This window comes from Macaca thibetana, chromosome 1 (genome assembly GCF_024542745.1).
Source record: "Macaca thibetana thibetana isolate TM-01 chromosome 1, ASM2454274v1, whole genome shotgun sequence".
NCBI classification, from domain to species: domain Eukaryota; kingdom Metazoa; phylum Chordata; class Mammalia; order Primates; family Cercopithecidae; genus Macaca; species Macaca thibetana.
In genome coordinates this window covers 8444023-8458299 of record NC_065578.1, presented here as the reverse complement: position 1 = coordinate 8458299, position 14277 = coordinate 8444023, and the positions used below count along the sequence as shown (strand labels likewise).

The window sequence follows — 14277 nt, the reverse complement described above, 5'->3', positions numbered from 1 at the left end:
CTGTTCCTGGCGCCTGACAAGCTCCTGCCTCAGGATCTCTGACTTCCCAAGTCCTCTGCCTGGCTCTGGGCACACTGGGCCTGAGGCCCCAGGTGGCCGTTCCCCCACTTCCCTCACGGCTCTGCTCTGAGGTCACCACGTCACCGAGGCCTTTCTCAGCCATCCTGCCCAAATGGCAAACGTCCTCTGCCCCCGTGCCACGCTCTGAGCTTCCCCATGGAACTTCACAATGGCGTTCACTTGGTTATCTGCTCAAGACCTGTCCCCCTATGAGAACACAGGGGCTGGAACTCAGTCTTGCTCACACTGTGCCTCAGGGCCTGGCACAGTGCCTGGCACAGAGTAAGTGCTCAATACATGCCTGCTGAGTGACTGACTGTTCCACGGTGCCACCTGCCCACACCACCATGCGCTGCAGAAATGCCACTCCCATAGAAGCAGGGCCTAGGGTTTCCCACACCACCTTCCCAAAGAGATGGGCAGGCATCCATCTCTCTGTCCCCGACCTGCTATGGAACCTTCCCCACTGGATCCAAAGCTCTCCTGCCCCAGGTCTGCCCTCCAGGCCCCTCATTCCTTGAGAACTCACTCCCGAAAGGTGGCAAGAGCTCAATCTTACACAGCCCAGACTGTCCCTAGCGTGCAGGGCTGGTGAGGACCCAGGGAGCAGGGACAGCTCTCCGTCTGCACTGGTGGAGGCAGAGTACAGGTCTTCTTGGATGCCCAGCGCCCCGGCTGGGGGAAGCCCAGTCTGCAGTGAGAGCAGAGGAAGCTTCATCCAACTCCACGTGCTGAGCTCTGGAGTCCCAGCTTCCACCGAGTGCGGCCACTGCATCCGCACCAGCTGTCTGTTCAGGAGGCAGCGGCAGCAAGACCCAGTACAGACCTGCTCACAGGCGCCTCCGATCCACCAGCCGGGTGTCCCTGCTCCCCCACTCCACTCAGTTTTCCAAGAAAGCATGTGTCTGGTCTGGATCCGACAAGACCATGCTGGCTCCACGGCCAGGCGAACAGACTTGTCCCAAACACGACTGTCTGGCCCGGTGGCGGCTCTAAGAAGTCCAGGGCCACAAGTGTTTTTGTCAGAGTGAGCCGTGGCTCGGAGGTGGCCGTGCTCCTTCCCAGAGAGAGTCTGGGCTCCAGGAGACGCTGGCTGGCCGCTGCCTCCTGCCAGGAGCCACACACAAAGTGCCCTTTATAGGAACAAGACAGGCCGGCCACTGGCAGTTTCAGCCTCAGGGAAACCCAGGTTTGGGTTTTCTCCGAGGGCACAACCAGGCTTTTGTCTTGACTCCCCCTCCCCACCCAAGCTGGTTTCCTCGTCAGACACACCGAGTCCTGGGCCCACGGCCCTCCGAGCCGACCCTCCAGAGGCTGGGCACAGACAGACACCGTGGAGGACAGCCAGGGACGTGCACCCAGGCACCAGACGCCCCCACGCTCATCACAGCCTCACTGAGGACCTACCACGTGCTGAGCCACAGGACAGCAGCGGAACTCACCAGAGCAGAGCCGCAGATGGCACACCACCAACGGCTAATCGGAGCACGATTCATCCATACCATGAAGAGCTGTGAGTCCCACTACGTGCCGGCTCCACATGGTGATAAAGACAAAGTCCCTCCCGCCAGGGCCCATTCCAGCCACGTCAGAGGCGCCCACTTGCCGGAGGAGAAAAATACGAGATTATCTACCAGAAATATGGTTCCCCACTTTGGCACACACAAAAAAGATATGGACTGAAAAACCTAGGAAAAAAGGTGGGGCCGTGACGGAGCAATCAGGCTCAGAGCAACCAGGCTGGCCCGAGGAGGGTTCCGCAGCCCGAGTTTGGGCTGTGAAGGAGAGCTTTGGGTAGTCACCCGCAAGCGGCCCACCTCCTCCGGGTCTGCACCCTGGCTCCTTCCTGCAGGAAAAGACCCCCTGAATTTCCCATGGGCCACCGAGAGGGCGGATCCAAGAGGAAGGGATGGGAGAAGGCCCTGGTTCCAAGGTACCACATGGCGCAGCCCCTGCCGTCCATGGGCAACAGCAGAAGAAATGTATTCCTCAACACCCTGGAAACTGGCAGCAAAATGGCACTGTCTCACTGAGGCCTGGAGGACCAGCCACCTGGGGGACCTCCAAAGGCCAAATCCCCAGAATCTGCCCAACATGGGCTCTCGGTGCCTGGAGATGCACGGGCAGCCATGTGTTCGAGACCATCTCCATGCAGGGAGGCGCGTCTGCCATTCTCCCTTCTCCGCTTCGTTCACATCTGGATTCCACAAAGATTAAACACTGAGCTTCAATGAAGTCCCTGCCTGTGGACAGGGCTCCGGGCCTCCATGAGGGCAGCACAGTCCACCGCTGACTTCTGACCTTCAAGGTCAGCCTTGGTACCCAGCGCCAGGCTGAGCACCCTCTGAGATCCCCTGAGATCTCTGCCAACGGGCCCTGAGGGAGGCTCCACAGCCAGCCAGGGGGAGATGTGGAAAGTCCCCAGCGACTCCACGGAGGGCACATCCACTGCTGAGTGCCCCGCCAAGGGGCTGGGGCCAGAGAGGGGCCCAGTGGAGCCACAGCCCCCCTCGGCTCAGCGGGAACTAGAATGTTTCATCCAGACACTCAAAGCCACCAGCCCAGCCAGGGTACTTCATGAGAGCAAAAAGGCTGAGTGCGGGGACAGAGGCCCTGTGGATACCCCTCTCCAACATGGCAGCGGGAAGGAATGTCCGGCAGGCGGTTGCAGAGGTGGCAAAGTCCGCGAAGGCCGGAGCTGGGGAGGGGCGACCGCCTGGCCCGTCCACCACTGGCATCAAAGAGTGACAGCCAGACACTGTCACTGTGGGGAAGGTCACATCTGGGTCAGTGCTGGCGGCACGGGAAGGGAGTGACCTATTTCCAAGGCCCATTCAGGAACCTCCTTGCGAGCCCAGACGTCTGACGCAGCCAGACAACAAAAGAAAGGGGCTGAGAAGAGTGTCCGGGCGGGTGGGGTGGGTGCGGGCTCGAGGTGTCTGGTGACCTAACGGCGCTTCCCTCCACGTCAGGGCTGCCTGCCCCCGCTGACCATCAGACCTGCCAGAGCAAGACCCAACCTCCGAGTCACCGTCCCTCTCCGACACCTGCCACCTTGGGTGCTGGCTCTCCTCAGCCTCCAGAACATTCCAGTCACAGTGGAACCTGCAGGTGGTCCCGGTCTCCCCAGAATCTGGCCCAAGATTTCTCCCCAGCCCACCTCCCACCTCTGTCCGCAACGATGCCACTTCTCAGGGGCTTGAAAGAAAACTCATCAGCTACGAACCCTGAGCCCTCATCATGATTGCCATCCCTCCTCAATTAACCATCAGATTAGGGCTTTAAATGCCTCTGGCCAAGAGCCCAGTAGGTGACAGATCGCGCAGGTGAGCAGGCGCCTTTCAGGACAGGAATAACCAAAGAGAATCTGCTGAAACATGCAAAAATGAGAGCTAGGCACGGACTTTGGAGCTGACAACCCTGGTTCTAACCCCAGCTCTGCCCTGACCCGGCTATAACCTGAGAGACTTTCTGAACCTCTGTTTCCCCACCTGCGAACTGAGGTTAATAGCCCTGTCTCACTGGGATGATGTGGGGATTAGAGGAGACGATGCCGGTACACTACTCAGCCTGCTGCATTTTTAAGTGCTGATTAAAGAGAAGCCACAGAGATGAGTCCAAGACAAAGAAGGAGCCAGCCTTGATCACCAGGAGCTAAGTCCCGGGAATGTGGGTCGTTAATAAAGAACTATTCAAGCCCCTTATTTGGGATGGGTGCTCAGGAGCGCACATATTTACATCACCTGCCCAGTGCGATTCCCAGGTACACACCACCTGGGGATGGTTGTGGTCCATCTGTGAAACAGACATTGTGGTTGTCCCCTGCAGGGTTATAGGTGACTGGAGAGCCCAGAGCAGGATCACTCCTCAACGGCACCTACGGGTATGAATCTTGCTGCTGTCACATTCCCCAGCCCCACTCTGCCCATAACGCACCACCCGAGATACTTGTGCCACTGAAGAGCCTCTCCCGTGAGCTCTGCAGTGCCCCGGCCAGTCTCCCAGCCTCTCAGAGTCCTCCTCCCCCAGCGACTCAGAGTCATGTGATTCACATCTTAAGATCTCTGCCATCAGCCTGGTCCTGGAGTCAAGGGCACATGACAGTGACAATCAGCACTATTTTCTTTTTTTTTTTAAAGGTGAAGCTCACGGTCGACAGGTCTCAGATGTGATGAAATATAGCATTAGCAAGTTGCCCATGCATCTGTCTCCCTCACTGACTCATCAGCCTCTCACACGCCCTCTTCCGTGTTCTGAGCGGAATCCCTGGCACACAGTAAGTGTTCAGTAAAGGTCTGGAGAACAGAACTACGGAGACACTTCTCTATCAGGCACCAAGGTGATGAATAACAGGTCAGGACAAGTTTCGTAAAATCACACAGGATCCGCTCTCTCCCAAGAATGGGCCCTGGAGCTCGGCGCCCACCCCCTGCACACACGTGCTTTCTCCGTAAGGAGTTCTTGCTTCATCCTGGATGTGCCATCAACCCAGAAACTCGACGCTTGAAAGAGTCAGCTAAGCCCAAAGAATGTAAATGTTTAAGGCCCACCGCCTGAGACGCCTCTGCAGACTAAACTAAGAAGGTTTAAGAGCTTTTTCCAGCTTTGTGTTTTTGGGGGATTTTTTGGTTGTTGTTTTCTTTTTGGGGGAGGGGAAGGAGGAAAAGGCTGAAAGGGAAACAGGACTATTTCCAGTACCTGTAATTACACGGCTGCCTTTTCCAGCCAGAATCCCCCGCAGAGCAACTCCCACTGCCTTGGCCTGGAGAGTGGCAGCCAGGGACTCAGGAGCATTTTAAGCAGGGGAGGGGGGCCTTCCACCGGGGCCTGGGGGGGGTTGGGGGGGTTGGCCCCTCCCCATCAGGCCAGCGTTTCATGGCCAGAGCTCACTCTAACTCCATCCTGCTAAACCTGGTACAGGACATTGTGGCTTCCAAACCACCAGTGACATAAAATAAAAATCCCCCACCAGGAAGCAAGAAACACAGAGCCACCCTCCAGGTACCTTCAAAAGGAAGGTCGTGGCCAGTCAGAGCCGAGAGAGGCGAGCCCAGGGTGCGGTCACGACCCTAAGTCACCAGGATAGGGCAACGTCTAGAAAAGGATCAGAGATTTGGGGCAAGTCAGTTTCTCCCGCTCCATTGCTCCAAATACTCGTAAAATGGAAGAGAGGGCTACTTGCTTCCTCTGTCTATCAAGGAATAACTTAGATGCACGGAGCGAGGCCACTATATACAAAACATCCCAGTAGCAGCGTGCTGTGGAACGCCAAGGGAAATGGCTTCTCCCAGCCCTCGAGAGGCCTCCCAATCAAATGGGGGAGATGGGGCTACCCCCTATCTGCACACACCTGGGGCAGGGCAGGGGGAGGAAAGGTGAAAGGAGCAAAGTCCCCAGGAGCTTTCAGCCATCTGGCTGGGGTGGGGGAGGTGACACAGACACAGAGGACAGTCCTGGTCCAAGAGGCAATAATGGCTGATGACCGCCCTGCAGTCTGTCTTGGTCGAGCTGCAATCCCCTGCCTAGAACAATGCTTGGCACACAGTGGGTGCTCCGCAAATATTTGTAGAAGGAAGTTTCTGCCATGCAAATTTAGGAGGACGACAAATAGAAACTACAGTGGGTGGTGGGGCCGGTGAGAAGCAGAACCCTGGGCACCTGGGGTCCCTGGCGGACTGCCCTGAGCAGGTGAGTGCAGCTGCACACACACCTGGCCCAGTGAGTTCGAAGCACAGACTCCCCTCCACCCCTCTGAGAAGGTGAGGGTCCTGCCTCTGACCCCGGGGATCAGGCCTGCAGGTGGCCAGCTCAGGAGCCAGCTATGGTCCTCCCAGGAGGTCTGGGGCTGGATAGGCAGGGAGGCTGCCTCCCACCTGAAGCCAGGTGGAGAGTGGCTGGGCCAGCAGCTCCAGCGGCCACAGAAACAGCAGGTGTGGATGTGAGGGCTCACCCAAAGACTCATGGAACCAGTCACCCGCCACCCCAGGCCAACTTCCCTGTAGTCCCCTCCCTTCACTGGAGCCGACCTTTGGGGGCTGCTCTGCGTCGCAGATCTGGCCAGGCCAGATGAGCAGGCTTGGCCTCCCGCAGCATCCTCTGCATCAGCCAGAACGGAATAGCAGCCTGGTACAGAACATCAGCCACCATGAGACACGGCACACGCAGGCCGGAGGGCCTGACCTAAGCGCTCCCCGCCTCCTCCACTCAACTTCAGCGGGGAGCACAGGGCCCAGGAGTCCCACAAGGAGGGCACGGGGACAGCAGGGCCTCGGGGCCTCCTCCCACCCTTGTACTTCGAGATCCTACAGGAGGGAGGAGGAGGGAGGAGGAGGGAGGAGGGAGGACGGAGGAGGGAGGAGAAGCAAAGCACCTGACCCTCGAGGGCTGGGTGTGTTCCCCACCTTGGTGAGTAACATGCCACAGCCAAGGCAGCGCACACGTGTCCACACACTGACCTGCAGCCCACAATGCTGCCTGCCTTGGTGCCCTCCCTGTGCCACCCCCCTGGTCCCCCCACTTCCCAGGTCCTACGTCCTCTTTTGTTGTTGTTGCTGTTGTTTTGGGTTTTTTTTTTTTTTTTTTTTTTTTGAGATGGAGTCTCACTCTGTTGCCCAGGCTAGAGTGTAGTGGTATGATCTTGGCTCACTGCAACCTCTGCCTCCTCCCAGGTTCAAGCGATTCTCCCGCCTCAGCCTCTGGAGTAGCTGGGATTACAGGTGTGCGCCACCACGCCTGGCTAATTTTTTTGTATTTTTAGTAAAGACAGGTTTTGCCATGTTGCCCAGGCTGGTCTTGAACTCCTGACCTCAGGTGATGTGCCCGCCTCAGCCTCCCAAAGTACTGGGATTACAGGTGTGAGCCACTGCACCCGGCCCTACCTCGTCTTTAGGACTCACTGCAGGACACCCCAGGCTGGATTCCTCTTTTGTCACCCTGTGTTACAATCACCAGCTCATGTGACTGTCCCCCACTACATGCAGTGAGTCCTTGGAGACAGGGACCCCTGTCCTGCTGTATGTCCAGAGCCTGACAGAGGCCCTGATCTGAGTGAGCTGCCCGAATTGCTGAATGGATAGAAGAACAATCCTCTAAATGGTAGAAACAGCTGCCACTGAGGCACTGGCCACACAGTCTAGCTTTGGTCAATCTGCACGATTCCACAAGGTAAGTCTCACGCCCGTTCTTACAGATGTGGAAACCAAGGCTCAAAGAGGCTGAGTAACTTGTCCAGGATCTGGGTCGGAAGCCAGATTCCAAACTCAGGGTCTTCCCTGGATGCTGGAAACGTGGGAGTGGAGGAAGGAGGGTGGCCTTGGGGACAAAGAGGAACATGGCAGGGGGGCTTCATGGGCGATAGGACAGGACGCTGTCCCCATTCCCTGTCTGTCCCCAAGGCAGCCTGGAAATGCTGTGCCTCAGGCAGGGTCCTACACTGTCAGCCAAGAAAGCAAGGAAGCAGAGGCCGGAGAGGACGACCAGCAAGGGAGGCGTGGGCGGGCAGAGACCCAAGCGGGCGGAGGACCTGTCACTGTTCTGCTGCCGGCTGCATCCCTGGTGGAGGATCTGGGGGCATCATGGGCCTCCAGGTGCCCACACCCACCTTCCCCCACTGCCCACTGTCAGCCCAGACCCCAGGGCCCCACCCTCACTGGGCCACAGGAAACGTCATCTCTCCCCAAGCTGCAGCTTCCCAAAACAATCGCTAGGTTTCCCCAACCTGCCCGGAAAGGGGAATGAGCGCAGCTGCTTCCTCTCCCCACCTGGTGCGTCACCAAACCTGTGACTGTCCACCCAGCTTCCTCTGGCTCCACAGATGCTCGGGCTGAGCCTGGCACACAGGGGCCCTTAACAAACTTGAGGAGCGAATGGGGGGGCCAACGAAGCAAGAAACTCCCACCGAAGCAACCAGCCAATCTAAGGGGCTCAAAAAAAAAAAAAAATTTGATTCCCTCACCACCGGAAATCACCTACATAAGGCTCTGAAACTGTCTTTTCTGGCCAGGCTTGGTGACTCACACCTGTAATCCCGGCACTTTGGGAGGCCAAGGAGGGTGGACTGCTTGAGCTCAGGAGTTTGAGACCAGCCTGGCAACATGGTGAAACCCCAACTCTACAAAAAATACAAAATACAAAATATAAATATATATATATGTGCGTGTGTGTGTGTGTGTGTGTGTGTATATATATATAGACATGGTAGTGCGTACCTGTGGTCCCAGCTACTCAAGAGGCTGAGGTGTGAGGATCCCCAGCCTGGGAGGCAGAAGCTGCAGTGAGCTTTGTCCCCAGCCTGGGTGACAAAGCAAGACCCTGTCTCAAAAACAAACAAAAAACCTGTCTGTTCTCACCTGGTGGTCTGAAAATCTCTACCACACGCCCCACACCCCTTCTCCCAGATACCTAAACCAAATCCTGGAGTCGGATCGATTCTGGCGATGACTTTTTTCAAGCACTTACTATATACCGGCTATCATCAAAACTCCCAGTGGTTTTGCACACACATGCCACCTTCCACCAGTGACATTTACTCCCTTCTTCCCTTCCTCCTCCCTCTCCAGTGCTTCTACATCCTAAGGCCCAGTTTCAGCATCACCTCCTCCAGGAAGCCTTCCCAGATTCACCTGCTGAGAGTAAACCCTGATCCCCAAGGCCAGAACGTTGCCGGCCTCTGATCACCTTTATCACCCTCTGCCTAGAATAATATATTATTTGAGAGTTCTCTCTTTCCTTCCCAAGAGCACAGGAAGCAAACCCTCACAGGCCAGGTTAAGGATTCTAAATTCCAGTGTGTTTCCACTTGGAAGGAGGAAGGTGCATCCGAGGTGAGGCCCGGCCCTGCCACAGGCCTGGGATCTCTGCGACCAGAAAGAGAGCATGAGGCAGCTCCCTCCACCCGGGGTCACTCTTATAGCCCCATTTCACAGATGGAAACTGAAGCTCAGAGAGGTCACACGGGCCGGCCAGGTAATAGGAGCAGGGAGTACCGAGGCGGAAGGCCAGCCACCTCTCAAGCTGGGCTCGAAGCTGCTTCGGCCCCCGGACCTAGACCCAATGCCGCTTCTGGGGCGGTCTCCTCTGGAGAAGCAGCCACAGTCCTGACAAAGGCCCGTGCCACCCCACAGGAATCCGGGAGTCACGGCTGACCGCCTGCGCCTGTGCCCCGAGGTGGCGGGAACAGGTGGGCTCCAAGGTAGCAAAACGCTACCAGCCTTTCGTAAATGGCAGCCCCTGAACCCGCTTTGATCAGCCCCCACCTCCTCACTATCTAGCACCTCAAGGGGTGATGCCTGGCCCAGCAGCAGCCCCCTAGGACCCTGCCCTTGTGCCCATCAAAGTCTGCTCTGCTTGGTGAGTACCGGTACCACCTGGTTGAGCCTGTGTGGGGACACACACACAGACACACACACAAGCACATATGCACACACATAAATACAAGTGCACACATGCCCCTCCCTTGTCCCCCAGGGGCTGTCTCTCACCTCTGCCCTAGCACAGTCTAGCATGCCAAACGACACCCCCATCTCCAACTCACCCGAAGCAGGAGACTCGCCCACAGGGAGGGTCTCCTTCCCAGGCCAGGTCTCTTGGGGGTGCCGGAGCCCCAGGGTCAGGGAGGCCAGCTGTCTGACCTGGCACTTTCCTCTTCGCCCAGGTCCCCGCCCCCTGCCAGCCCAGGGCAAGGCTGAGTCAGGAAGAACACAGGACCACCGTGGTTCCCTCAGCAGGACCCGGAGACCACTGTGCCGCTGCGTCCCCACCACCTCCCTGACCTTGGGCACCTGGTCCCGGCTTGCAAATGACTAAGCAATTTCCACCTCCGAGCCCGTCTGCCAAGAGGCCCCGCTGGCTGCAGAACTGCACCAGGATGCCCGGAGCCGCACGCGTGAAACCCGTAATTGGCGAGCCCTCTTCTTGGGAAAGAAAACTCCATGTTTTGTTTTGTTTTGTTTTCCCCTTAAATGAAACAAATCCACCCACATAGTTACTGGAAACTCAAGCATGTGAAACTGAACCGTTTGCAAAGAGAATTAGTCAGCAACCTTGTGAGCAGTGCGGTCCCTCCGTAGGTGGGGCTGCCTGTGCTCCTGAGGCCCCCCACCAACTCCCGACTCAGTGTTCTTCGCTGCACGTGATGCCCTGGTAGAGGGTCGAAGCGAGGCTGCATCCCACAGGTGGAGGGCAAGGTCACTGGCATCAGGCCGAGGGTGCCATGCACATCTCCCCGTGGGCCTCAGAGTGTGCATCACTCGTTGGTTAGAAGCTGTAGCTCAGGAGTCACATTCACATTCAACTCCCACCCCGTCATGTGACTCGGGCCTCTCCAGGTCTCGGTTTCCTCATCTCTAAAACGGGGAGAGCAGAAACCACAAGGTGTGTGTATTGCGCTGTAAAGACTGCAAGAGACAATGACACAAGATGCTTTGTGCCTGGCACCCAAAAGACAGCCACAAAGTCCTGGCTGCTGCTGAGATGCCCTCCTGCAGGAGAGCGAAGGTGGGCGGTTGAGACTGGCACAGGGCTGTGTCCCTTGGAGCTAGTATGGGGTCTCTTGTCACAGTGGAATCTGCTGAGTTGGTTCCCAGCCCTACTGCTTTGCCCGTGATGCGGCATGGGGAGGCAGGCAGAGGGCCAGGCCCGGTGCTGGCAGCTACAGCTCTTGTCCCAGCACCATTGAGCTTCTCAGCCTCGCCCTCCTCACCTCTACAGAGAGGGCAGATTCATCCCACAGATGTTGTATTTTAAACCAGTGCAATGCTGTGTCTTTAAAAACAAACAAACAAAAATTCCACTGCATTATCTGCCAACATTTTAAAAAGTCTGGATTCTTGACTTCAAAGGGGATACTACAGAGCCAAGGACTCCACTCCCCCAGGTAAGACAGGCCACTCCTGTGTGCAGGACATGCTGTTCCCCTTTGCCGCAGTCCTCTCCCTGCCCTGGAGTCTCCTGCTGGCTGCCTCCCTCATTTGTGCCTCCTTCCCGACCCCTGGGGGCATGTGAGTTTGTGACCCAATTTAAAACCCTACTTTTATTTAGGGGCACAATCTCAGACACTTGCCACTAGAAATGGCCACAGGAAGTGTCCCTTGGGAATAAGTAATTCAAGTCTGACACTCAAGGCTGATTCTTCCTGGAGAAAAACAAGACGATGTAAGAAGACCTATGCCCCAGTCTGGCCCAGGGAAACTCAGGGATGAGGCTGCTACTTTCTGCAATTCTTCGTGTGATTTACTAGATGAAGAGCAGAGGCAAATATTTGGGGTCTTGCTCTTCCTTTCGCTAACCTGCCTCTCTCTCCATTTGGTGATGAACGGCCTCGTTGTGTAGATCTCAGCCCTTTGGGTCTGCAGAAGGTGTGTGGGCAGTCGGGGTCTAGATGCCCACAAGCAGGCAGCCCGGTGCCCGTCTTCCCATCAGGAACGTACCAGGATAGATGACTGCCGAACAGGCAGTCCTCCAGCTTTCCAAGTCAGAGAGTTGCCTTGTATACTTGGGGGTGGGAGGGAGGAAGGATTTAGTGGGGCATGGCCAGATCTACTCCCCGCCCAGCAGAGACGCTGAAAATGTCAGGTGGGCATTTCGGGGTATTTTCCAGTTGTCTTGTTCACTTTTTTTTTTTTTTTTTTTTTTTTTGAGATGGAGTCTCAATCTGTCGCCCAGGTTGGAGTGCAGTGGTGCGACCTTGGCTCACTGCAGCCTCTGCCTCCCAGGGCCAAGCGATTCTCCTGCCTCAGTCTCCCAAGTAGCTGGGATTACGTCTGGCTAAATTTTTGCATTTTTTTAGTAGAGACAGGGTTTCATCATGTTGGTCAGGCTGGTCCCGAACTCCTGACTTCAGATGATCCACCCGCCTCAGCCTCCCAAAGTGCTGGGATTACAGGCGTGAGCCACCGTGCCCAGCCTTGACTTTTTTAAACTTTGGTTTTCCTATCTGTAAAATGGGCACAGTAATCCCCATTACACAGGGTTCTGTGCAGCAGTCGATAAGTTAATGTGTGGGTAGTGCCCAGAACAGTGCCAGGCACAGAGCAAGCACTCAGTAAACATCAAGCAAACTGGTCTTGTTCTAAAGCCGGTGGGAAAAGGTGTGTCTGTGAGGGACACATGGCCTTGGGCCTGGCTTTGGACAATCGGCACGCACTGCCTCTGGCCACCTCACCTCCACTCCTTCCACACAGTTCCAAACTCCAACCAGGCAGCCTTCCCTAGGCGCCTTCCAAAACTGCGACCCTCTTGCAATAAGACTGACCAGGTTGAAAAAATCAATTAACAATAATAATAATGAAACCCAAAGAAAACCAAAACCGCGCCAATTTAATGAGATGAGTCCATGCACGATCATCTGATCATTGCAAAATTCAGCTCATGAGCTGCTCGTCCAGCAAAACTCCGAGCCGGCACCTGACTGTGTTACCAGCAGCACTCAGGAAACTTGGGAGAATGCGGCCCTCCCCCAGTCTCCGCCCGCAGAGCATGCTGAGGTAGGAAGAAGAAATGAATTCTAGGACGGCGTCCATGGCTGCCTGACCATATGTGTGCACTAATAATCATCAATGTATACACTTACAACAGGTGAACTGCATGGCGTGTGCATAATTCCTCCACAGGGCTGTTATGAAAGAACCTTGTGTTAGCGCTTACTGCCTACAATATTCAGGAAGGTCAGGGACTCCCTGCTTTGTCTCATAAAAAATCAGAGAGACCGGGCACAGTGGCTTGTGCCTGTAATCCCAGAGCTTTGGAAGGCCAAGTTGGGAAGACTGCTCGAGTCCAGGAAGGGTTCGAGACCAACCTGAGCAACACAGTGAGACCTCGGCTCTAAAAAATAAAATAGGAGAATCGCTTGAACCTGGGAGGCGGAGGTTGCAGTGAGCCGAGATCACGCCACTGCACTGCAGCCTGGGTGACAGAGTGAGATTCTGCCTCGGAAAAAAAGTTAATTAATTAAAATAAAATAAAAATTAGCCGAGCATGGTGGCGTGTGTCTGTCGTCCCAGCTACTCAGGAGGCTGAGGAGGGAGGATCACTTGAGGAGTTCGAGGGGCAGTGAGCTATGATCACGCCACTGCACTCCAGCCTGGGCGACAAGAGGCAGGCAGGGCCAACGGTTACACCAAGACAAAAACGTCATCTGCGTGAAGGCTCCTGTATCTCAATACTTAGCCGCTGGCTTAAGGAGAGAAAAAGTCCCATTTTCTTGCTTTGTCTGAGCATAGCTATTTCATCTGGCAGAGGATGAAACAGGGCTCAGTGCCACCAAGAAAATTCACACCCCCTGGGGATGCACCAAACCCACCTTTCCAGGGAGAAAATAGAGGTCCCATCCCAAACACACAAAACGTGGTGGATAAAGCCACGTTTCACGTCTACCACTCGGCAAACCCTGGCAGAAACATCCTGGGTGCTGACCCGGATCTACTCCTGCCGTTTTCCAGAAGCAGCGGAGTTAAATCTTCTACAGAGTGCTCCTCTGCCCCACAAAAAAAAATAAATAAAAAAATAAAGCCAAGAGGTAAGAGTGAGACTGCTCTGGCTCCAGGGTTGGTTCAAGTCTGACCCTTTTCCAGGACTTTGATGCTATTTCTAAGCCCAATCGGTCTTTCCAGAAGGAAGATGTCCTGTGTGTGGTGAAGAGACGAGTGAACATTATTGGTGCTGGGTGGTGTGGGTGTGGGGTTCAGGATGCCAGTCGCTCTACTCTGCCCTGTGTTTGAAATTTTCCATTCTAAAAATCTCCATAAATGCGGACAGCAAAGCAAAACCTCAGCCGCACTGAGACCCATCAAGGGGGAGAAAGAAACCCCAGTCATGGGTCAGGACTCGGCTCGGACGCAGCCTCCTGGGTCGGCCCTGTCTGGGCATGGCTCTCTCGGCGTAGGCACTGTGACAGCCAGGACAGGGCGGGCATTCAGGGAATACCGGCTGAATGATGAAGGCATTTAAAAAAAAAAAACCTTTATCCCGCGCTGTCTAGACACCCCTGAGAGTGGTGTGGGGGTGAGGACTTGGCTTTCAGGGAGCCTGGGAGGCTAGAGGTGGGGGAAGAAAGGGTCTGTTCACACCGAACAGCTCAAAGTTGGCCCGATAGGATGCAACTAGAAGAAGGGGGAAAAATATTTATCTTTTTGAACATTCCATTTTTCCAAAGATGGCGAACTGCTTTTAGAAGAACCCTGACATTTACATATAATTTATATATTATGGAATTAGAATAAA

At 55.5% G+C, this 14277-nt stretch overlaps 1 protein-coding gene across 3 annotated transcripts in view; it reads right to left on the bottom strand.

Moving 5' to 3' along the window:
* Positions 1-14277, bottom strand: part of SPSB1 (splA/ryanodine receptor domain and SOCS box containing 1) — a 77798-nt gene that overhangs the window by 44832 nt on the left and 18689 nt on the right. Inside the window, exon 1 of one of the 3 annotated variants that reach the window (XM_050788993.1) lies at positions 10101-10119. The exons of 1 other annotated variant lie outside the window; for it this stretch is intronic. The gene's annotated coding sequence lies outside the window, so the exon portion shown is untranslated. Of the gene's footprint in view, positions 1-9592; positions 9836-10100; positions 10120-14277 lie in introns of those variants that run through there. One more of the 3 variants, XM_050788986.1, reaches the window with a different exon arrangement.